The sequence below is a fragment of the Cupressus sempervirens genome, chromosome 5 (genome assembly GCF_028749045.1).
Source record: "Cupressus sempervirens isolate cs-2001-9-10 chromosome 5, ASM2874904v1, whole genome shotgun sequence".
NCBI lineage: Eukaryota > Viridiplantae > Streptophyta > Pinopsida > Cupressales > Cupressaceae > Cupressus > Cupressus sempervirens.
This window is the reverse complement of record NC_143122.1, coordinates 1,055,148,634-1,055,173,364: the sequence shown is the minus strand read 5'-3', so window position 1 is coordinate 1,055,173,364 and position 24,731 is coordinate 1,055,148,634. Positions and strand designations below refer to the sequence as shown.

At 36.9% G+C, this 24,731-nt stretch overlaps 1 pseudogene across 1 annotated transcript; it reads left to right on the top strand.

The window, feature by feature from the left end:
* Window positions 1–844: 844 nt before the first annotated feature.
* On the top strand, window positions 845–23,489 carry LOC149559586 (pentatricopeptide repeat-containing protein At2g13600 pseudogene; annotated as a pseudogene). Its single transcript, XR_016365208.1, has 3 exons — window positions 845–4,439; window positions 22,785–22,857; window positions 23,210–23,489. The product of XR_016365208.1 is annotated as a pentatricopeptide repeat-containing protein At2g13600 pseudogene (transcript).
* Window positions 23,490–24,731: the final 1,242 nt, after the last annotated feature.

Genomic DNA, 24,731 nt, shown 5'->3' with positions numbered 1-24,731 from the left:
TCCCAAGAGGGTGACTCATGTACATTTTTAGGAGGGGGACACTCAAATATTCATTCAAACTCATAATTGCCTCTATAATGCCTTGACACCAAGTGGAGTAAAAAATATTGAGATAGAGTCTTACCATAGCCCATTTATTGATTCTGGTTTTAGCCATGCATTCGATAAAAGTACCTATAATGTCGCTATTTGTCCTCCAACTATATTCGTAGTTAAAGACATCTTCACCAATTGCTCTGTTAACCGCAATCCAAGTCATCCCATCAACTGGTCTAAGAATGCGATTCCATCTTATCGTGTGTCCCTTTCTAACCTAAGTGTCATCTTTTCCAAAAAAAAATTAACAACAAAATTAATTTAAATGGACATTGTACATTGATTTTTACCAAAAGCTTATATGTTTACATTTGAATTTAGTACTATTAAATATGTGATTTATGCATCCATAAATATGGTCTTAAAAAAAGGTAGTGCTTCCTATAAATCCACTCCTATAATGCCCCAAACATATGAACCAATCAATTGAAAGTAAAATAATTTTAAAAATTCTAAAGCTTAAAAATCTCACATCTATACTTTAGAAAAATAAAAAATTTAAAATGAAGATGGAAATACTTAAATGTAATTGGTTGAAACAAAAGAATTAATCACTAGTTAAATATAACTGATTGTTATACCTATGACAAATACAATAATATACAATTTTTCTTTTTTGAAAATTTCAACATTTGATCTTTTATGATTTGTATATATATATATTTTTATGTTTTCTACATTTTTATGGAAAACAACAAATTTTTTGAAAAGTTTTTAGCTTATTTTCCTCAATCTGAAAAAAATCATGTTTCATTTTCCTTTTTATTTTTGGGTTTAGTGAGTAGCCAGCGCCGCAACTAATAATAACATGCGAAGATATGGTCCGTAAAACATTTGGAATCAGTATGGAAAACATAAATTGAAATGGAGTACAGTTTGTAAGTTGGTTGATCTGCTACGGCCGCTGGTTATTGGTTTTTTCATTGCAGTCTATTGACTGCCCTCCTGCATTTTTTCAATACGAAGTAAAAATTGTTTTCTTTTGAAATGGAATTCTTGCTTATCAATTTAAATTCTTTTCCAAGGAATCGTGGGGATTTGTCAGAACAGAGAAGGGCAATGAGTTCAAACATCGGCATTCTCATTCAGAGACAGGGAGAAAAGGGCAAAGATACTACGTTTGCGAACGAAGATGATGATTTTGTTCCATTTCGAAATAAATAGAACTGATTTAGCACATACATTTCCTCGCGCTTCCGTAATAAAATGTCATCCGTTGGCCATCTCAGAGTTCTTTGCAGAGAGGGTTGTTTAAAAGAGGCGATGCACGTCATGCTTAATACATACAACCCTCCTGTAGAATCCTCTACAATTATTCAATTATTGCAGACCTGCATTGCGAAGAATGCGCTCTCAGATGGAAAATTAATCCACTCTTTCATCACCGATAGGGGTTTTACGTTTGCTTCAGGTTCATTTTTTCAAAATAAACTTACCGACATGTACGTCAAGTGCGGAAGTTTAATTGATGCTCGTAAAGTGTTTGATGAAATGACAGAACGAGATTGCTTCTCATGGAATGTGATCATTGCAGCATATGGGAAGCGTGGGTTTCCTCAAGAAGCAATGACAATGTTTCACCAAATGAAAAAAACAGGTGTGCAACCCGATCAGTTTACCTTTACCAGCATGCTCTCAGCTTGTGCCAAAACAACAGATCTGGACCAAGGCATGGACTTACACGAGAGTCTAAAAGAAAAGGGATTTCTGTCTAATATTGTAGTTGCAAGTGCCCTGATGGACATGTACGCAAAATGTGGAAGTATACAAAAGGCACACGAGTTGTTTGATAAACTGCCCAACCGAGATGTGGTTTCATGGACTACCATGATCACAGGATATGCACAAAATGGATTTGTTGATAAGGCTTTAAGACTTTTCAAAGAGATGCCTGAACCGAATGTGATATCGTGGAATGCAATCATTGCTGGATGTGCTCAAAACGGTCTAATGGAAGAGGCTCTAATGATTTTTAATGAAATGCCTCAACCAAACGTGGTTTCATGGAATGCGATTATCGCAGGATACGCACAAAGTGGTCTTGTTGGGAATTCTTTTAAGATTTTTATGAAAATGCGACGTGCTGGTATTCAACCGAACCGGATCACATTTTCCAGCATTCTCCCAGCATGTGCCAGAATGGGAGATTTGAAATACGGCATGTATGTCCATCAGAGCATAATTGAAAAAGAACTTTTGCCAGATGTTGTAATCGGGAGTGCCCTGGTGGATATGTATGCAAAATGCGGAAGCTTGCAGAAGGCACGCAAACTATTTGACAGAATGTCTGAACGAGATGTGGTCTCATGGAATGTAATGATTGCGGGGTATGCACAAAATGGCATTTTTGGTGATGCTTTACTTCTTTTCAGAGAAATGCCTCAAACAAACGTGGGTTCATGGAATGCAATCATTACTGGATATGCTCAAAATGGGGTTGCGGAAAAAGTCTTGGACACTTTTAATCAAATGCAAAAAACTGGTGTCCAACCTGATCAGTTCACTTTTGCTATCATCCTCTCAACTTGTGCTAAAATTGAAGATTCGAAAAAGGGCAGGAATATCCATCAGAGCATAATAAAAAATGGGTTTTTGTCTAATGTTGTTGTTGGGAATGCTCTTATTGACATGTATGCAAAATGTGGAAGCATGCAGAAGGCATGTGCAGTGTTTGACAAAATGCCTCAACGTGACGTGGTCTCCTGGAATGGAATGATTGCAGGATATGCACAAAATGGTGCTCTTGCTGAGGCTGTAAGGCTTTTGAAAGTATGGCCTCAACCAAATGTGGTATCATGGAATGCAATAATATCTGGATATGCACAAAATGGGCTTATTGAAAAGGCTATGGAGATTTTTGAACAAGTGGAACAAACAGATGTCCAACTCAATCAATTCACCTTCACTAGCATCCTACCAGTTTGTGCTAAAATGGGAGCTTTGAAAAAGGGCATGGGCATCCATCAAAGCATAATTGAATGTGGATTTTCAACAGATGTTGCAGTTGGCAATGCATTAATAGACATGTATGCGAAATGTGGTAGCATACCGAAAGCACATAAACTGTTTGACAACATGTGTCAACCTAACATGGTCTCGTGGACTACAATCATTGCAGGATATGCACAAAGTGGGCTTTTTGAAAGGGCTTTGGAGCTTTTTAAGCAAATGCAATTGGAAGGTGCAAAACCCGACTCTGCAACCTTTGCCAGCATCCTCCCAGCCTGTGCTAAAATGGGAGCTATTGAACTAGGAACGGAGTTTCACCAAAAAATAACTGAATGCGGATTTTTGTCAGATGTTATTGTTACAAATGCTATGATAGATATGTATGCCAAATGTGGAAGCATATACAAGGCACGTAAGTTGTTTGATGAAATGACTCATCCAAATGTGGTCTCATGGACTGCGATGATTGCAGGATATGCAATGCATGGATATGGAACAGATTCGCTGAAACTCTTTGAGCTAATGAAGCTCTCTGAAACATGTCCAGACCATGTAAGCTTTGTTTGTGTATTAGTTGCATGTAGCCATGTGGGTTTAGTGGATGAAGGCTGCAAATATTTCAATGATATGAGCAACTCATATAGCATTGTGCCTACAATAGATCATTATGTATGTATGGTTGATCTTCTTGGCCGTGCTAGCTATCTAGAGGAAGCAGTAAACTTTATCATCAAAATGCCAATTAAACCTGATGTGTTTGTGTGGATGTGTTTGCTTGGTGGTTGTAAGTCCCTTAAAAATATAGGGCTAGGAGAATTTACTGCAACTCTCCTTTTTGAGTTGGATCCAAATAATGGAGCACCTTACGTTCTTTTGTCAGACATTTATGCAAAAATGGGGAGATCCGGTGATGTTCAAAAGGTAAGAGGGTTAATGAAAGATAGAGGAATAAAAAAACCACCTGGATGCAGTTGGATTGAAATCCATAAAATGATACATGCTTTTGATATAGGATAAAGATTACCGACAGACACATGAGAGTATGCAAGCTTGGAAATTTGTCCTGCGACATGAAGACAGCGGATATATTCCAGAGTAAAGACCTTTATTCATTACAGTGGAGGAGAAAAAAATATTGCACTGGCACCGTATTGAGAAGTTGAAAATTATATTTGCTTGTTAAACACATCCACTGGATCAACTTTTGGTGTTGTCAGGAACTGCAATTAGGACTGTCTCCATGATTTCAATAGAAGCTATTGAAATCTGTGAACAGGTTCTACCACTGCAAACACGGAAAATATTTTTGTAGGGATTATTGTTCATGCTAAGTGAAGCAAACTTTGAATACAGTATCACACTTCAATGGTGCACCTTATGGCAGCCTTGCAGCGGTAAGAAGAATTGAATTTGCTTTTCATATTTTAAAGAGAGTTGCTTCTATGTTTTTGGAGATCTTGACAAAATCATATATTTAGTATGAATCGCTGCCTATATGTACTAATGGAATATTTGTAAAATCCCTGTTTGAAACTGCCATAGAGGAGTCATATGATTCTATAATTTTTAAAGAAGCCCATACAGTTCTGGAATGAAAATATGGATATGGCAGAAAAATTGGAAATATTAAAGAGAAGGAAACATTAGAAGAGGGCTTATAATCATTGCAATGCTTCAATGCAATGATGGGAAGATCTATTGGTAGTCTTTACTGGAACCTTGTTGTTTTGCATGCTGTGCATATATCAGGCTAAATATTTGGGATTTAACCATATGCACCAAACTGCAGGTATGATGGTTTTGTGTTGTTTATCTTGAAGATTCCCAAGATTGAATTTTTGTTGTTTATGTTTGTTACTTTTCTGAAGGGCTAATTTTTAGGGCACTCACAATATGTGTATTTTTTGGTATGATTTAACTTCAATTCTGTTGATTTTAGTCCTAAAACTGAAATAAATAACTAGAGTCTAATAATTTGTAAGTGCAAATGCAGAATACAATTTTTTTGTTGAAACAAATAACTAGAGTATAATAATTTCAATTTGTAACTGCAGACACAATATCAAGATCCCACCGTAATCGATATAAATTTGGGAAAATAGGGGGTTCAGATTTAATAATGGTTTTGAAAAACACAATATGCAAGATATTCATTCTTGGAATATAAAGGTTCCTTTGCTTGGACATAGAAGGATCTTAAGGGAGTACCAGTAGAACTCCCTTGCTACTAAGAGCACAACTAATACTAGAGAAGAATAAAATTATTGAGAAAGACCAAAAAACTTGAAACTCTAAGCGGCCAATTGAGAGGCCAAATCCAACTAATAGATGTAGCTCAGGTGGTCAAGAGCTCAATAGAGTTGATGTAGGAGTATCTAGGTGCAATGGCAATTTTGCATGAACCATTTTTTTCCCCTAGTTTGTTATGTTTTTCTTCTTTGTTTAGATTGCAAGAGTTGAAGGTTTAATTTTCTAAGACTTGCCGATGATTCATGGCCAATTGACAACATAACCATGTTATGAAGCTCAAAGGGTCTCACCTTTCAGGTTTGGTGAAGTTTTGACCAAAGTTGAGCAAATTAGAGAGTTGTGGAATTTTCATGCCAACCTAGACTGCAGAACTCTAGCCTATATTTGGATCTCATCTGGTTACACCTTGAATCCTCACAATGCCCTTGTCCCTTTGATTTTCTGCTATGAGTCCAAATTGTGGAACTTCCATATGTTTCAGAAACTTCCTAGTCTTGCTTGGGATTCGCCAATCACGTGTGGTCGTGATTTCTTCATAAGGCCTTCAGATTGTGTAGCTTTCAATTTTATGTGGATTTATTCAGATAATCCTCAAAATCTTGCAATAATCCTCAAAATCTTGCAACACCCTTGTGTTAAAACAAGAGCCCAAAAATCCATGAAGATAACCATCAGTAATTAAGAGGGAAAACTGAAACAAAGAATACCAAAAATATCCTGGGAAAACCCTTCGAGAATGAAGGGAAAAACCCAGCCACACAACACAAATATATCTTTATTGATAATGAAATGTTCAAGTGTACAATATCCTTTGGTAGATGGGAATACATAGCAATAGGTGAGACTCTTCACATTATAACCGAAGGTCTTTTGAGATTCCCATAACTCCTATAATTAATAATAACTATTCGAATATTTATGCCTCAATGCATGTGAATGACACATGTCATTACATTCAATATTACAATTTAAACATAAGTGTCCATTTTAGCTGAACGTAACAATAATGTTAATAACATTCGTATTTCCAGAGATAAAGATCTCTATCACATCTACCATCTTCAACACTCCCTCTTAGCCAGAGAGAGATCTTTAGCTGAACAATCACACAAGACTGCAACCAAAATGTTAATGATGAAATCTCATCCCATATATCCTATAAGATTCATGAAAACCTATAACAATCAATCATATTCATGGAATCGCTCAACATGAAACCTTGTAACAATTAATCACATTCATGGAATCTCTCAACATGAAAACCTGTAATAATTAATCACATTCATGGAATCTCTCAACAGGAAAACCTGTAACAATTAATCATGATCTCATGAACTGTCAGGGAATCTCTCAACATAACGTCCAACTCCTATCATAGAATCTCTCAACATGATGACATCATGGACTCTGTCAACAATATGTTCATGGACTTTCTCAACGTGATGACATCATGGACTCTCTCAACATGAGGTTCACTATCGCATAGTGAAAGAGTTATCATAGCTGATCTTACAATCTTATTTATTCACACAAGAATGGAAATAGGCATAAAAGCAAGACTTGATTCCATTTAAGTCTCAAATTTTACAGATACCACAAGCATCACAATCATAAATGAGAATGATGGGGATTTCTTAAGCACTCCCTCTTAATTATGACTCCTCCCTCTGAAGCTAAAATCAACCATTAATGCTAAAAATAATCTCTTTCAAGCAATATAACCATAAATATTAAATACTCATCTCTTTATGGTCTAATCTCAATAGACACACATAAACAAAGAGATTCAGAATAATGCCTGTAAATCTCATAGCATTAATATAATTATAAGAATATAATATCAACATAACAAAAATACTTATCTCTTCAATTCCATGCAATACTTATCTCTGCAACCTCATGCAATACTATTTCACAACAAAGTCCCACTTTGTAGCTGAAGAATGCAATCACATCTGAAACTCTTTTCTAGCAAGAATCTCAAATTCTACATCACAATCACTTATCACAAGTAAAGAACCTTATTAATAACATGCATTCAATGATTAATATATCTTCTAAAAAAAATAAAAAATAAAACTTTGAGTATAATAAGAAGATAGCTGAAGAAACTTCCCTCTAAAAATCATAAGCTCCCTCTCAATGTTATATCTGAAGCAGAGCTGGTCTCATCGTGCATGACCCATTTCAATAGAATAGATCCATGCCAATGAACTGAGTCCCGAATGGAATAAAAACTGTGAACTGATCAAATATGATGATTTCCTCTATACAACATATATTTGAGCCCTCTTGGAATTCTATCACCTATATTTGAGGCTTGACATATACTTTGAAAAAGATTTTTGATAATCCTTATCCATTTTCAAAGAAACTTGACTATGAAGAAGAAAAGTAGTAAAAAAAAATAGAATACTAGTCTAGGTGTTCCAACAATGGAATGGTGTAATCCAACAACTTGATACTCCACCGCAGAGTTCCTTTTCAATATTCATTGATCCACGAATAATAATAATGAATTGGAAATGCACTCCACCCATTAAGATTGCATACTAAAATTTTGACATTACAAAGAAGACTCTCAAGTCATACTACACGACAATCAAGTCTCGGTCGATCTTCCCAACTACAATCTCGAAGACACATGCCTCTGGCGAATTTCAAAGATTATACGATGAGCTCAAGACCTACACTAGATTTCTCTCCATCGACTCATAAGATGAAATCAAGATGAAAGATCATTTGCCATTGCACACATGCAATAATACCAGAAGGGGCCAACCGACACATTTATTAACTAAACAATATTATAGAGCTCGAAAACAATAGTTCCATAACAAATAAAGACGACAAAGACAAAAATTGACGATACAAATTCTCCACCACAAAGAACGGTTATGTAGAGTAAATGACTTGAAGCCCCAATAGAAACATGCAGACTAGCCGTCGTGAAAGGGATGATGAAAAGTTATACAGATATCAATAAAGATTTTTTTTTTTTTTTTTGTAGTTCAAACTATATCTGAAGAACTGACATATTCCGCCTCCGATGATTGGTATCAACATACCGATCAAATTGATACAAAAAGAAAATATTCTGAACCACGAAAAACAAATATCAGAGATAGGGGAGACGCAATAAAAAGACAAAATAGAAACTTCCTCAAGAGACTTCTTGATCAATAGTTACATGAGCACATGAGATTTTAACGTGACCTGCTCTGATACCATGTTAAAACAAGAGCCCAAAAATCCATGAAGATAACCATCAATAATTAAGAGAGAAAACTGAAACAAAGAACACCAAAAATATCCCGGGAAAACCCTTCAAGAATGAAGGGAAAGACCCAGCCACACAACACAAATATATCTTTATTGATAATGAAATGTTCAAGTGTACAATATCCTTTGGTAGATGCGAATATATAGCAATAGGAGAGACTCTTCACATTATAACCGAAGGTCTCTTGAGATTCCCATAACTCCTATAATTAATAATAACTATTCGAATATTCATGCCTCAATGTATGTGAATGACACATGTCATTGCATCCAATATTACAATTTAAATATAAGTGTCCTTTTCAGCTGAATGTAACAATAACGGTAATAACATTCATATTTCCAGAGATAAAGATGTCTATCACAGCTACCATCTTCAACACCTTGACCTCCTTTATTCCCCACAATTCACTTTTAAACAACAATGGAGCTTTCTAAGTCAAGTGCAATCATGGAATTTCTGACCATATCGGACCCTTGTATTTGTGCAATTATTTACCAAAATGCTAGGAAAATGCAATTTGACAGTTTTACTGTTTGCAATTCGATCTTAAGTATGAATTAAGGCTTGACACATGTCATATCTCGTTTGGACATGAGTTAGCCACCTCGACCTCTAATGTCCCTTTTTTTCTAGGTTTAAATGCATACAAGGGAATTGAATTTAATTATTTAATATTTTTGCCTAAAATCTAATTAAAAAGGTAATGCTAAATGATTAAATGTTGAAGTGACTTTAGCTTAAGATTAATTGAAGTCAGTAATGAATAATGGTGTGGATACTGAAGGAATTGAATAATATTATTATAAAAAGCACTTGGGATTGGTGAAAGGCATGGAATGATTAATTATTTTCTTTAATATTTCTGAGTTTCTCAAATGACCAAGCTCAGGAGGGAAATTCGACGGCACTATCTTCAGCAGTGAGCAGATTTGTCCCAGGTAGACTTGGTAGCTTTGCTCAGATTCTTCAAATGGGCTTAGATCTTGGAATTTGTGGAAATCAGTGGTCTTAATGGAAGACTGATTTCATACATGTCAGTATTTATTTGTGAATAAGTTTATCTCTATTGTTTTGTTACATCGCATAACATTGGAAATAAGGGAGAACTGTGTTGATGCGAGTTTTGTATCACTTACATAACATATTAGGATTTGAATATTCAATATGGGATATCAAACATGCAACTCCTCTCTTGAAAAGTTATTACTCATGAAGACATAAGCAATAGCTCCAATGTTCCTTACACCGTTGGATACTCGCTCAGTTTTATCGATGTGATTTGCTGGTAATCATGTAGGCGGCCTTACACTATTCATTCGAGGATGACTTGGACTTTGGTGGAATGATGGAGATGATGATGGGTTTGTGAAATATGCGAGTGGCAGATAATGTTGATGGTGGTGGTGATAGAGGATGTGTCTGCCAGTGATGATGTTGATGGGAAAGCGATGGTTGTGGAAGGTGAATGGATGAGTTCTATCACTTAACTTACTTCTCTAAGCTTCGACTACCCAACTACTCACTATTCTACTCCTACTCCTATGAATGGAAGGTTAGCAAATGGACGGGGATTGAACTTAATGAGAGCTGACCAACGGCCTCACTTCCACAGGTGCAATGATTCAAAGGAATAATAAACTAGCTTACCACACAAAGCTTCCCAACCAGTGGCTAGGATGCTAGTGGTCTAGCATTGATCCCTATCAAACATTTACCAATGCTACCATACAACTATCCATCTACTTCACTCCTACTTAGCAACTTGAAATGAAACCAACTTTAACAACTTGAAAGGAAATTTAACTAAGTGGAAGTAGAAAACATGCAATAACACCCAATGTTCTTGATCAACATGCCAATCGCAACAATAAAAAAGAGAGCATTTTGGTATTATCTTCGCAACAATTTCTCCAACACTTTACGAGTGAGAGCAAATGGCCTTTTATAGGGGCCAAAAATACAACAGACGGTGGAGATCAAAACAAGATCAAGGATCCAGATTGGATCCTCAAAACCCTAATTAGGGTTGCCACCTCATCGACCAATGAGAAGCTGCCACCTCATCAATGGACCAATGAAAAAAGTGCAAAAAGTGGCAACCAATGAGAAGGCACCAAAATGGTGGCCAATCAGAAATAGACACTTGTCCTATTCTAGAAGAAAGGGAAATTGCCACTTGGGCTTACATCAAATGGTCTTCTAATATAAATCTTCCCTTTTCTTTCATTTTCTTAGCTAAGGCAATGAACTTCGCTAGCCTTTCATTAACTTCTCCCATAGGAGGACACGATGTGTGCTTTGCCTTGAGTTCTGCTGACTTCGCACGCCACTTGCTGCTTGTAGTATCCTTTCGTGATCCTTCTCATATTCTTTCTCAAATCCAATAAAAGCATTGAGAGAAGAAAGGGTGCCCAAATGCTTTTTCTTGATAGCAACCATTCCCAACTCATCCAACTTCGATCCAAAATCTGTCTCGTCGACATCTTCTTTGCCAAGGGGGATTGTCCTTCCTTCAGTCTGTCCCTCATCCGTATCATGTCCACTATACAGATATTAGTGTCGGTTATTCACTTCATTTTCGAGAAGAAGGAAGTTTTGGGCATCATATCCTCTTTGTCTTTCTTAGTGTTCGCCCGCTTGGGATTCTTACTTGCACTATCATCCTCCATGCTCGTCGCCCTATTACGGGATGGTAGAGTGGTGGACCAAAAGGCAAGAACAACTAAGCGGAGCAATCCTTAGACTAGAACGAAAGATGGATGTCAGCTTAAGCACTCCTTGCAACTCTAGATGATGAAAATTCACCTTAACCAGTAAACTTACAGCGACTTTTCGAAACCTAGGATATGACTTTCAAGAAGTTCAAATCCCTTTGCAAATTAGAAATTTATCATGCAATTCACCTCCAAATAAAATTTCCCAACCTAGGGCAAAAATCGCAGCCACTTGCAAAAATCAGAATTTTATCTCCCACAAATTTTGGCGCCCACAAATTTCGGCTCCCACAAAATTCAGCCTCCACAAATTTCGGCTCCCACAAATTTCGCCCTCCACAAAATTCGCCAAGCAAGAAAAGTGCAGATCTGCTCTTGCAAAATCACCAACGCCTTGAGAAGGAGAAGTGAGAAGTGAGGAAGAAATGGGAGAGAGGCCTCCTCTTATACCCAACTTTCTTCTTGGACCCTGGGAGAAAGAAAAACAAATAATTAATGCAAAATTATGGCCTACAATTAAATACTTAACCAAAATTAATTTTGCCATGATGAAAATTAACTTTCTAAATTGCCAATTAGTGCTAAATTGCAAAAAGAAATTAAACAATGCCTTGAGGGTGTTAAATATTTCCATTTAATGGGGGTTTAGTAATTAATATGTCATTAAATTTGGATTTTGGCTAACCAAAAGCCATTTTTTCAATATTAAATTACCAATTTCATTAAAGGCAAAAAGTTTTCAAGGCAATTTTAATCTATTAAAGCCCTTTTTTTGTAATTTCTTTCCAAATCGATTTAGCTAAGCAATTTTAGCTTTTTAACACAAATAAAATTATTTCTCTAGAGCCTAAAATCGATTTTGCAATTTTATTTCACCATCACAAAAATTAATATTTCTTCACCAAAAAATAAATAATTAAGATTTTCCAAAAGACCAAATTTACAAAAATTTCATTTTTTGAAAATTATCCAAATTTATACAATTATATCCAAATTTTCAAAAGAAAATGTCTAAGTACAAAATTCACAATTTTATCCTGCCAAGTATGAATTAACTTTGAAATTTGTTCGGCTCAAGGATGAAATTGGTGACTCTAGAAAATCAAGTTGAAACCGGGTGAAAATAAATCTAACCTTCTCCCCACTGGCCCTGAAGGTGTCCAAGGCTCAAAATTTTCAAAACTCAAAATTGTTGGACAATCCAAAAATTTGCCAAGGCGATTAGAAGAAAGGGGGTTCCCAAAATTTTTGGGACGATGGTGTGAAAACTTCACAACAAACTGGGGTATAATATTATTTGGCATGGTGTTATAATTTTGTGTTATTGATTATTTCTTCTATCTCATTTATTTTGACGTATGGAGTTCTAGCTGTGTGGGTGATTAAGTTATAGGAGCTTGCTTTTGACAAGTAATTATGTAATGGTATTATGGGTGGAAATACCTTGTAGCTGGGAACAATATGTCAATAAACTAAGAATGCGAAAGAAAGTACAGAACAGCAAAAACGCATAAACGCAGTAGTTTATTGTGGTTCACCACAAATCGTGGCTACGTCCACACTGAGAGCAGAGGAATTATATTAATGAGAAAACCAATTGAGTTTACAATACATGCCATCAACATTTATAGATCACAAATGATCAGCTGAAGAGACAAAATAATATGGAGGGAAAAAACATGTGTTTGTTGGCCTTCACAATTCAACAATCTCCCACCTGAAGACAACAGATACACTAGCTGATCATCCATTCCCCTGCTCTACATGCTGACTTACTTCTTTTTAACAAGGCCAAGAGAAGTCCTGGCACATTCAAACTTCTCCTTGGCAACAACCTTCGTCAACATGTCCGCTGCATTGATCTTGGTATCAATTTTGGCAACCTTTAGTTTTCCTTCTGCTATGACATAACGAACATAGTGAGCATGCTTGTCAATATGTTTGGAGTGTCGTTGAGAGGAATGATTGTGAACCATAAAAATTGCACTCTGACTATCTGAAAATAAAACATAATCATCTTGTTGCCAATTTAAATCGCTGAATAAGCATTGCAACCAAATCATCTCTCTAGCCCCTTCGGAAAGAGCCAAGTATTCAGCTTCAGCAGAAGAAAGTGCAACACAATGTTGCAATCTTGAGGCCCAACTAATAGCAGCCCCAGCAAATGTGAAAGCATAACCAGTAGTAGACCTGCACTTTTCTTGATCTCTGGCAAGATCTGAGTCACTAAATCCTTGCAACTGAGTATGATTTCTACCAAAACACAATGCATAATCAGAAGTACCCTTGAGATACCGCAATATCCATTTCACTGTTTCCCAATGAGGCTTCCCGGGATTGCTCATGTATCTACTAACTACTCCCACCGCATGAGCAATGTCGGGACGTGTAGAAACCATAGCATACATTAAGCTACCAACCGCTGATTTATAAGGAACATTATTCATAAAATCTTTCTCATCTTGTGTTTTGGGACACAAATCAGAACTTAGGTGGAAATGAGGAGCAAGAGGAATAGGAACATGTTTAGCTTCAGCCATGCCAAACAGTTCTACAACTTTGTCAATGTATGATTTTTGTGACAAAGTCAACATCTTTTTCTGTCTATCTCTTGTAATAGTCATCCCAAGAATCTTTTTGGCCGCCCCTGAATCTTTCATGGCAAACCGAGAAGCTAACTCTTTCTTTAGCTTGCTGATTAATTGAGAAGTACCAGCAACTAGCATGTCATCAACATAAAGTAAAAGAATAACAAACTCACCACTAGGAAGTCTTTTATAGTAGACGCAAGGATCTCATTCGCATCGGGTGAAGTTATGTTCAGCCATGAACCGATCAAACTTAATGTACCATTGTCTTGGAGCTTGCTTGAGCCCATACAAACTCCGCTTCAGCCGACAATAGAGATGTTCTCTCCTTTTTTGAACAAAGCCTTCAGGCTGTTCCATGTACAATTCTTCATTGATATCGCCATGTAGAAAAGCTGTCTTAACCTCAAGCTGTTCGAGCTCAAGATCACAAATGGCTACCAATCCCAAAACTGCTCGGATTGTAGTCATTCGAACAACAGGTGAGAAAATCTCTTCAAAATTTAAGCCCTTTTTTTGAGCATATCCTTTGACAACTAATCGAGCACGGTACCTTTTTCTTCCGCCATCTTCTTCTTTCACCTTATACACCCAACGATTTTTCAGAGGTTTCCGATTGGGTGGAAGTGGAACTAAGTCCCATGTTTTATTTGTTTTAAGAGAGTTCATCTCTTCTTCCATTGCAATCATCCACTGATTTTTATCAGTACTTTCACAGGCATCTCTGAAATTAGCCAGCTCTACTTGATCAGAGATTAAAATCTCAGGCTCTGTCGAATACTTCCTAGGCATCTTCCTCTGCCTTGTAGATCGCCTTAAGTCTGGATTGTGTTGCTCATTCTGAGCATTACTTCTTATCAGTTCATAGTCATTGCCCCTTGAAGTTGTGCGGATTGGCTGAGAGACATCCAGGTCTCGTTCCCTATGACCATGATGTGTTTGAGCATTCGGAAAATCATTCATATGAATTCTTAAAGTTTCTGGTGAGTGCTGTATAACAGGGTGGACTATTGTAGAAGGAATACCCAAATCCATGCAATCCGATGCAACTTCTGTTATTCTCTCCGTAGAAGACCAAGGCACGGCAGGAATGGAGTCACGTTGAGCAGTGAGATTCCTGTTATTGTCCTGCAAATGATGACTATTCACGCAAGCTCCATCATAAACATAGGTTTCATCAGGCATGAACGAAGGGGACCGCCTAGAAGGGAGTAGACGCTGATGATCTCCAGCACCATATTCAAAGAGATCTGCTGCCCGAGTGGATGCTCCACATATGTGAGAGGTGTGCGTAGGAGTCTTATTGACCAAGGACGGCTCTGTATCACCGTGGGCAGATGCATAAACTTGTCGTGTGGAGCAGAGTGTAGGATCTCCCTGCGTATCATAACAATGACCTGGCAATTGACCCTCTGCCCGATTGCTGTGAAGCTCTGTTGCTGTTTGGTGAAGACCAGAACCTGAAACTAGTGAAGGAGAAGCCCAATTTTTATGTTGGCCATTGAACCCGATGCTACATTCCTTGCGTGAATGAGAGGGTCCACTGATGGCTCCTTGTTTTTCACCTGCAGGATAAAAGACTTGTCTCATCTGCCCTGTGGGTGAAATACCCCCAAACTCGCAAACACCGTGCTCATTACCATGGCTTATCTCCAGCGTAGTAGGTGGATGCTCTCCCTCACTATGAGCAGTAGGAGCTTTGCCAAATAATTCTCCTATGCTTTCACCATTGTGACTACTATCCAACGCCCCACATCTCCTGCGAATTGACTGATTTGAACTATTGTTAATTCTTTGACCATATCCCTGTAGATTGTCTAGTTCATGGAATTGCTCATCCTCAAAAGTATGCTTTGACTGTTGTAGTGATGGCAGAATATGAGAAGAGGAAGGCTTTGAATCACTGCTAAGACCAGGAAAAGGAGCTAAAACAGAGGTAGGAGTGGAAATGATAGGCTGAGACTGTGACTGTGAGTTCAATGAAGAATTATTCTCATTAAATAAAGGCATAGGGATAAAATCTTCAACAACTCTTTCTTGTGGCGCTGATTGAAGAGCCGAAAACTTCGTCTCATTAAATACCACATCTCTACTCCGTACAATCTTCTTTGCAACAGGATCCCATAATCAAAATCCATACTGATCTTCACCATAACCCATGAAGATGCACTCTTGTGATTTTGAATCCAGCTTGCTCCTTTTTTCTTTAGGAACATGAACAAATGCTTGACACCCGTACACTCGAAGATGTGAGTAGGAAATCCTTCTACCCAGCCATTCCTCCTTCGGAATTACAAAGTCCAAACGAGATGAAGGATTTCGATTAATCAAGTATATTGCTGTATTGCAGGCTTCCGCCCAAAATTCTTTGCCTAAACCGGCATTAGATTGCATACATCGAACTTTCTCAAGTATAGTTCAATTTAGTCTTTCCACTGCCCCATTTTCTTGAGGGGTGAATGGCACAACTTTCACCTGTCGAATACCATGATCTGCACAAAAGTTATTAAACTCCAAGGAACAAAATTCACCTCCATTATCTGATTTTAAACATTTAATTTTGTGCCCGCTCTGATTTTCAACAAGAGCTTAAAAAATTTTAAATTTGGAGAAAACTTCAGACTTTCTAGACATCATATAAACCCAAACCTTTCTAGTACAATCATCAAGAAAGGAAACAAAGAAATTTGCGCCTCCATGGGAGGTTACCTCTGTTGGACCGAAGACATCCGAGTGCACCAACTCCAATGGTGTCGTCTTCTTGTCATGACCATGCTTCAAAAAACTGACGTTTTTGTTTCCCATGAAGACAATGTTCGCAGAATTCTAAATCTGCTGATTGGAGACCCGGAAGTTGCACTCTATTAAGCATAACCTCTAACCCCTTCTTGCTCATGTGGCCTAATCTTTGATGCCAAAGTGCGGCATCGCTGTCCGCAACAGTCATCGCAGCTCCCACCTCATCATTAGTTTCTACAACATACAGATTGCCAACTTTATCCCCTTTGGCAATAATCATGGAACCCTTGGTAATTTTCCATGTGTCCGTGAGGAGTGTAAAGAAACCTTGAGCATATAACTGACTGACAGAAATCAAATTTCTTTTTAATTTGGGAACATGCCTAACATCTTGAAGCAATAATTGAGCACCTCCTTTAATTGATAACAAAATATCACCCTTTCCTAGGATTTCACAAGGCTTGTTATCACCCAAAAAAAATTCCCAAATTTACCTTGTAGTTTGTGAAGGCTTCGCTGCAAGAAGATGCATGAAATGAAGCCTCGGAGTCAATTACCCATGAATTCGAAGTTGTTTCACTTGACGGAAGAACCAAAACACCATCACCGGGATCATGAATGATGTTTGCTCCGCTGTCCAAAACTTTTTCTTGAGTTCTTTTATATTTTCTGCAGTCCTTTTTGACATGACCAGCCTTTCCACAAAACCAACAACCGTTTTGTCTACCTCGGGACTGCGACCTTCTAGCTGATTGTGATCTTCAGTTGTTGGTATTATTTCTGCCTCTATGCTGAGTTCTTCCTCTATTTTCTGTACTAACCATTGTTAGTGCATCGCCGGATGAAGACTCTTTATTAGTTCTCCTCATGTCTTCACTAAGCAACGTCGAGGCTACCTCATCGTAGACCAGCTTGTTTTTGCCGGTTACGGAAGTCCTAATTGCTGTTACCACACCATCCCAGCTATCCAGTAAGGAACATAACAAGATGACCGCCTTATTTTCGTCATCTTGAGGCATACCAATGGAGTGTGCTTGACATAAAAGAGTATTCAACTCATCTATGTGATTCGACATCGCTTTTCCTTCCTTCATCTTCAATTTGTAAAGCTTCTTCATGATAAAAATTTTGTTTGCAGCAGATGCCGTTTACATTCTACAAAGTTTGTCCCACACGTCCTTTGTTGATGTTTCATTGTTCACATTGAACAATACATTCGGAGATAGCGAAAGAAAAATCTCTGCCATTGCCTTCTCATCAGTTTTAGTCCAATCTTCATCTGACATGGGGGTAGGCTTCTTTGCTTTACCTTCAATTGCTATTGCAAGATCATGCTTGACCAAAAGTGATCGCATCTGTACCTTCCACAAGCTGAAATTCTTCCTTGAGAATTTCTGCACTCTTGTTTCCTCCATGACTTCGGAATTTGGTCACCGAAATCGATTACGGCTCTAATACCAATTGTAAATAAACTAAGAATGCGAAAGAAAGTACAGAACAGCAAAAACGCATAAACGCAATAGTTTATCGTGGTTCACCACAAATTGTGGCTACGTCCACACTGAGAGCAGAGGAATTATATTAATGAGAAAACCAATTGAGTTTACAATACATGCCATCAGCATTTATAGATCACAAATGATAAGCTGAAGAGACAAAATAATATGGAGGCAAAAAACATGTGTCTGTTGGCCTTCACAATTCAACACAATACTGTATTAAGCAGATATAATTTTATTTTATGTGGCTTTAAAATATACGAGCCTTAATAATATATTTGATGTTTGGAGCAAATGAAATGAATGAATTAAAATATATTTTAAAAATCAATGTTTGGCATGGTAAATATATTTTTGAAGCCAATAATTTGTTATGTTGTGTGTGGAAGACTCTGATATATTCTCTTGTGAATGGCTTCTTCACTTGGACATTTGTGGAACAGAGATTGTGGAAGAAGAGTCGAATTTCCTTATTTTTGTGTGTGTCTCTCAATGTGTCTGGAGTATTGATGTGGATTGATTATATTGGTGTATCTCTATTCTTTCTAAATCTGAAAGGAACCAATATTCAGCATGAAACTTTGCTGTAGTGGTGCTGAGTTGAGATTGAAGTGAAGTTAAAGGATATAGGACATGCAAAACTTGATATAGGTTGTATTGCATGCATAAATTTGTGTTGCTTGCCAACTATTCTCCATTAGGGACAAAGCTGGGTAGAAGGTGTACAAAATTCCTCCACTAAGAGGGAGTGGATACAAGAACTGTTAAGATGTGTATTTTCTAGAAAACTTATCAGGTATAGCGTAGGTGTGTGAATGATGGTTTTGTAGCATGCGTCACAAATTCTGTAGTTGTATAGAAGTTTAGATAGTTTTGCTGTCCTCCAAAACAGATACCGCTGGGTAGAAGGTGTACAGAGCTCTTCCACTAAGAGGTGGGCAGAGGAAGTATTGAGAGGTGTCTTCCCGAGTCTTTGTTGGGAAGAGGACATTCTCTGTGTAAGTTTGTTTGAGGTTGGAGAAGGTTTGTGGCAGTTTGCAGATTGCAGAAGGGTAGACAGGTTTGTGAGTAGATGAGCATTTGAAGGAGTGTGTGAGAAGGTTTGGGGCAGGTTGTAGATTGCAGAAGAGTAGAAGAGGCACACAAATCTGGAAAGGCATGCTTATTCTTAAATTTTTTAATTGAAATATTGTGAAATATTTATCACAAGTAGACCCCTGTAGTTGCAGAGGGTTTATACCCTAGAGGTTAAAGGTTGTTGTAAGTGGAATCTTGTAACTGCAAGGGGGCATGTGTGTCTCATAGATGGTTGCAGAAGACTGTATAAGTGAAGAAAGGTGTCTTCAGGAAAAAAGGAAGATAAGGGGTATGAGAGACCTAAGGGAATCCTATGGCTGGAAGGACAACTTAATAAAAGGTATGTAGAAATTTATTTTGAAGAAATAGAATCAATCTAGGCCATATTAGATGTGATACAGTGATAGAGATTGAGTAGAGCAATTAATCTGAAGTAGAAAGGAGAAAATGTGAAGAGAGGGTCTATGAAGGTGGCATGGTGGCAAATGAGGTGTAATAGTGAAAGACATGAAGCATGGATAGATTGCTATATGGAAGAAGGAGAAGATTTGAGTGTGTGTTGTGAAAAGGAGAGATGTGGGAACGATTAAGTCCTCTTGAAAGAGGACAATGCAAAAAGTGAGGAAAAATAAATATTGTAGCCTTTAGAAGGGGTATGGAAAGAAAAATATGTGCAAGCAGCCCTCATAGTTATAGAATGAAGAAAAGAAGAAAAGGAGAGAAGTAACAAAAAGAAACTAGAAAGGGAATGAGAGAATGATCACCATGGAACATATAGTGATTTTTTTTTTTTTTGAAGAATATTAGACTCGAGGGTATAAAGAGAATGGATCTAATTATAGGTTGTGAGAACAGAAGAACAAGAAACCCTCCAGCAAGGGGATAATGAAGAGGGAAGAGAAGAAGCATATTGTGTACGGGCAAAGAAAGAAAACATTTTCATGAAGTATAATGAAAAACAAAATTGATTAGTAGAGGAGTAGGGGAACAGTGGATAACATGGATCAGGCAAAGAAAAAGTTGAGAACATGGACCTGGAGAGTCTTGTCTTTGATAAGATTGTTGAGGAGAATGAGAGAAATCTGTTGTTGAAAGAGGAGATATAGAGAATTTAAAGATTCTTGGATGGGAAGTTTATATGAGTTTGAAATAGAACATGTGGAGATGGGAGAAGATTAATTCTAAATTTATGAGGACAATGGGAATTCAAAGAAAAGGGAAGGGGCAACAAAATGCCATCAAGATGGAATTGAGGAGTAAATTGATGAGAAGAATTAAAAGACGGCTGACATATGTTTGATGGAAGGCATAACAATAGTGTTGATGTGAGTTTTGTGACCGCTTCAACGTGCAAGACGAAACACGTAGTATTCCAGGATGAAACACCAAATATCAATTCCTTTCTTGAATAAGGAGGCTTAGATTCTAAACATATGGCAATGTGTGATCAACTAAGACAACCTCAAGATTCCTTCTTATTGTGGACTTATTTAGATGTAGTGATGTGACAGGTGGTTATCACTTGGGGACTAATGCATTCATTCAATGGACAATCTACCAACTTTGCAAATACAAAAGATTTGGCAATTGGAGTTCTTCAACCTCTTCCAACCAAAAAAATTGTAAATAGGAAACGAGTTTAGGATTCTAATCTTGCTCTAACAATGCAACAAATTATTAATGTTGAGGCGAGACCCCAAACAATCCTTGCTTCGCCAAATCAACTATGCAAAGGAGGGTGTTTGCTTTTGAGGATGCATACAATTTTTATATTGTCGACACTCATTCAAATACCCAAGTATGGTGCAATTCAAATGAACATTACCAATTGAAGTCAAATGCAACAAATTATTAATGGTGAGGCGAGATCCCAAACAATCCTTGCTTTGTCAAATCAACTATGCAACGGAGGCTGTTTGCTTTTGAGGATGCATACAATTTTTATATTGTCGACACTCATTCAAATACCCATGTATGGTGCAATTCAAACAAACATTACAAATCGAAGTCAAATGCATGCAATATGGCCTAAACTAACCTTGCAAGCGCTTTGAGATATTCTTATTACAGTGGCAAGCTAATTATTCCAATACTAAAATAATGAGGAGAGGAAAAAATAATGGTAATTTTCTTAAGGATTTTCCACCAGTGGAAATCCTTGACGCTTAGGATTTTCCACTGAGGGGAAACTCCCGACGCTTAGGATTTTCCCTTCCTCATCAACCCAAAAGAGATGCAAGGTCATGCTAAGGCAAAGCAAATACAAAAAATTGGTGAAAGAAAGGGCATAACGGGTAAAATTGCAGGCTCTAACAATGTAACAAATTATTAATGGTGAGGCGAGACCCCAAACAATCCTTGCTTCGCCAAATCAACTATGCAAAGGAGGGTGTTTGCTTTTGAGGATGCATACAATTTTTATATTGTCAACACTCATTCAAATACCCAAGTATGGTGCAATTCAAACAAACATTACCAATTGAAGTCAAATGCATGCAATATGGGCTAAACTAACCTTGCAAGTGCTTTGATAGATTCTTATTACAGTGGCAAGCTAATTATTCCAATACTAAAATAATGAGGAGAGAAAAAAATAATGGTAATTTTCTTAAGGATTTTCCACCAGTGGAAATCCTTGACGCTTAGGATTTTCCCCTCCTCATCAACCCAAAAGAGATGCAAGGTCATGCTAAGGCGAAGCAAATGAAAAAAAATTGGTGAAAGAAAGGTCATAATGAGTAAAATGGTGGGCTGTAGGAGTCAGAGTGGCAAAAGTGGATTTGTGGGAAATTCCCAATGCTATGGATTTTTTACCGGGGGGAAACTCCTTTGCTAAGGAATTTCCAGCACTTTAAGTCTTCCAAATTCCACAATCCTCTAAGGCATTTAACGATTGATTTATTGCATGAGAGCTAACTGTATATCAAGAGAGGATTGAGTGTTTGGTGTTTCTCCTTGAGACATTAAGTACTTGATTCTGCATGTTGTAGTGGAAAAAAACTCACATCAACACTTCCATACCCTGCATTTGAGGTTCTCAGCTTCTTGTCTTTCGTTGAGATGCTCCAGTATTATAGAGTTTGTGTCCTCTATATCCTTAGAGATTGATTTAGTAGTAATACATAGTTTTTTTTTCCTGTTGTTTGTGAGGCACACATTTTATTACAAAACTTGGAATGTTAAGTGTTGTGGATTTCTCACTTTTAATATAATATAGAAATACCATGTTTTGTTGACTAACTGTACTCAGCAGTCTTCATATCCATGTTTATGTGAGATAAGTCAGTTTTGAGCTTAAGTATAAAGTTTTTGGTGAAGATATTTATGTATTATTGGAAGGAACTTAGTATGTTCTTATATGGTGAGAGAACAATCTGGTTGCTTGAGCTTCAAAGTTTCCTTCAGGAATCAAGGCTTGGTGAGTTAATTCATCCAAAGGAAGTCAAATTTGGTATAGATTCTGATTCTGGCATACAGTCTTAGGATCAATCAATCTAATCTTGTCTTAGATAGGCCTCAGTGCAGGTGCATGTATACAATACCCTGTTTCCTAACATTGATTTTTGCGTTTGGTTTCTTCCACCAGATCCTATGGAGGCAGTGAACTATTCAAGGCTTTTGGAACACGATGAACAAAATGCCAAAACATTAGCTTCAAGGTAACTTCCGCTGAATATGGCTCTATGTTCTAGTAATCATATCCTACCATTTTTTGGATGAAACTATCTTTGTCCTTAAGCAAAATGCAAAGTTACAGAGCAGATTGAGAAAACTGTAAGGCAACATTGAGAAAGCACGAATATTATTTTCTAACATGATCAAAGTTGCAATATTAATTAGATGAATTGATAGGGATTGTACTACTTGAAATATGATAATTGCAACAATGGTGACCTAAAACTTTGACAACTGTACATAATACTTGTTCCATATTTGGACAATAAATTCTTTATATTTGGGTTTATTCTTGTTTTTTGGCTAATTATATTAAATTTGTATATGAACCCACAGGTATGCAACCACGAGTGCAGCACTAAGCAATTTAGGTTGTCCTGTATTCCATCCAACTCTTGTAATCTACCTAGGTGGATCAGCAAAACTGGAAACGTAAATTAAAGTTTGCAGTCTCTCAATAACTGTTTTTTAGGTGAGTATGTAATTGTTTATCTTTGAATACCGGCTTCATACCTCTTGTGTTGAAGAGTACATACTATGCAGTGATTTGTTATCAAGTGGATTATCCTGTCATTCTGCATACAATAATGTTAAAGGACTTTTCTATCTGTTTGAATGAACTGTCACATGTCATTTCACAAATTCATTGCAATGAGCAGTGCCAGCATATGGTCTATGGCTCACTGACTTGTTCATTACATGGAATCATTAATACAAATTTTCTTCTTTTTCACAAAAACTAGCTACTTGGCAGCTCTTGTTTTCTGTTGCAAAAGTCATTGATGTAGATGCTATACTCAAATCTTCCTCTTATTAGTTCCTGTCAACAAGCAGGTATACTATGGCATTCATCTATTTAAATTGCTTTTCAACTTCTTGTCCAATCAAATAAATAATTAATTCTATTCCATATAATTTTTTTTTTTTGAGAAATTTTACTATTCTTTTCATGTATGGTGTTATAAAATGCTGTAGTACAGGGAGCGAATTCAACATTCAGTCCCTTCACTAAAAGAGATCACTATAAATCTTTTGACATTTGCCAACAAACTATTTTCTTGATTTCCACAAGCTGACAAAGCATTAACATACCCATTGGAGCTAAATATTGAGCAAAACATAACTGATACTAAATATACTAACTAAATCAGTTGCCACCCCTGCTTTTGTTGAGATTGTTATGGTTAAAATGGGTTTGATGTTTTCAATTTGGCCTAATACCTTAAAAGTCTTTTAGTGGGTCTCTGGTTTGGAAGCATTTTGCAGAATTTTGACCCTCCTCTGGAGTGGAGATCATGGGCACATAAGGATTGGGTGCAATGATTTTAGTCAAAGTATTAGAGGGTGAAAGTTCGATGAGTGTAGGGATTGACCCTTGTTGTCTAATATCCCAATCCCTGAAATGATAATTGAACGTTAAAACAAAGAAGAGGAATACTCCTTATATAAGAAATTACAAAATATCTTTCCATAATGGAAATGATTGAGAACTAAACACATAATAGAAAGATTCTAAATACCGAGTAACGAACTTACAAAATAGAAAGTTCCTAAAAACAAATTAAACTTCTTGAATGACCACTGTAAGCTAATATTACAATATTACTTTAATATATTCTCTTAAAGGTAATTCTATTAACTATGCAAAGTTTTGTCCCAAAATTTTACAGTGCCAAAAGTTCTGATTGATGAATATCTTGCAGCAAGTGAAAACTCCTTAAATAGAGAAAATTACAAGATGAAAAAATTGCCAAATAAAATTTTGAACATACATGGTTCTCAGAAAAACCCTTGACGATACAATTTCCTGAAAAAACCTGGCACCAAAACCTTTACTCAAGTCTGCGATTTACAGAGA